Below are 1,643 nucleotides of genomic sequence, written 5' to 3' on the forward strand. Positions count from 1 at the left end.
GTATTATAGCTTGAGGTTGTACCGTTTTTTATTATACCATAACCTTGACATAAATTGTGGAACTTTGAAAAGCCGTGAATGAATCAAATTTACTTGTTTATTAATATTATTATTATTATCATTATTAGTATTAGGCGAGCAAGCAGAATAGTTAGCACGCAGGGCAAAATGCTTAGCGATATTTCGTCTGTCGCTACGTTCTGAGTTCAAATTCTGCCGAGGTCAACGTTACCTTTCAACATTTCTGGGTCGATTAAATAAGTACCAGTTACACACTGGGGTCGATGTAATCGACTTAATCCCTACTGCCAATTTTTGAGCCCTTCTGCTTCTAGTAGAAAGGATTATTACATATGGTACTCCTATTTTTATTGCTATTAGAACATCATGAGGGTAAGATACAAACCTGAGGGTAGTGAAATTGACTATGTATTTATGATAATGTGAATATGTGTCTGCGTGCCTCAGGTGTAAGCATGCATGTATATATTTTTCATTTTCTCTCTCTTTCTGCATAAATCTGAAAATTCCAGGTGATGTACTGGCAGAAGTTGACTGTGGTAATTGTTCCGGTTGCCTACATTCTAAGTTCAAATCTTGTCAAGGTTAACTTGGATTTTCATAATTCCAGGATCGATAAAAGTTAGTATGAGTTCTCTTTCCTCCTCTTGTTGGCACTCCGTCGCTTACGACGATATGGGTTCCAGTTGATCCGATCAACGGAACAGCCTGCTCGTGAAATTAACGTGCAAGTGGCTAAGCACTCCACAGACACGTGTACCCTTTACGTAGTTCTCGCGGATATTCAGCGTGACACAAAGTGTGACAAGGCTGACCCTTTGAATTACAGGCACAACAGAAACAGGAAGTAAGAGTGAGAGAAAGTTGTGGTGGAAGAGTACAGCAGGGTTCGCCACCATCTCCTGCCGGAGCCTCGTTCAGCTTTAGGTGTTTTCGCTCAATAAACACTCAGAGCGCCCGGTCTGGGAATCGAAACCGCGATCGTATGTCCGCGAGTCCGCTACCCTAATCACTGGGCCATTGCGCCTCCACGATCGATAAAAGTAGGTACCAGTCAAATACTAAAAACAAAACAAAAAAAAAAATAAACAGTAGTTTCACCGATCGATCACCAAATTTGTAAAATTGTGCCTATGTTAGAAATCAATAGTGTTTACCCTCACTATCAATGTTCCTATACCACTTTCTTCTCCCCCTCTCTTATAATTACAACTACTGTAACGGGCCAACCAGGAATTCTCTATGTTGTTACCAAAATTGTTTGAAATAATTCTAGGAGCACACCGTAATATAACAGGCATAGTTAGAGCTCCTTTAATAATTCACACAAATTCATCTCACGGGGAATATCCGACATCATATATGAAACTTTATATAAGAATATTTCATATACACTATGTAGAATTTGCTTATACGTCCTTGCAAAACTGAAGTTTTCCACTGTAGATCAAACAGGATATATAAATGAATGCGCCCTTTTAAAGCCTAGCCAAGCTCATGGGCCCGTTTTCCCGGTTTCAATGGCGCGTGTTCCTCAGCTGGATGGGACGCCAGTCCATCGCAGCGCTAGTCTCTCTCTCACTCTCTCTCTCTCTCTCTCTCTCTCTCTCTCTCTCTCTCTC

The sequence above is a fragment of the Octopus bimaculoides genome, chromosome 7 (assembly GCF_001194135.2).
Source record: "Octopus bimaculoides isolate UCB-OBI-ISO-001 chromosome 7, ASM119413v2, whole genome shotgun sequence".
Classification (NCBI taxonomy): domain Eukaryota; kingdom Metazoa; phylum Mollusca; class Cephalopoda; order Octopoda; family Octopodidae; genus Octopus; species Octopus bimaculoides.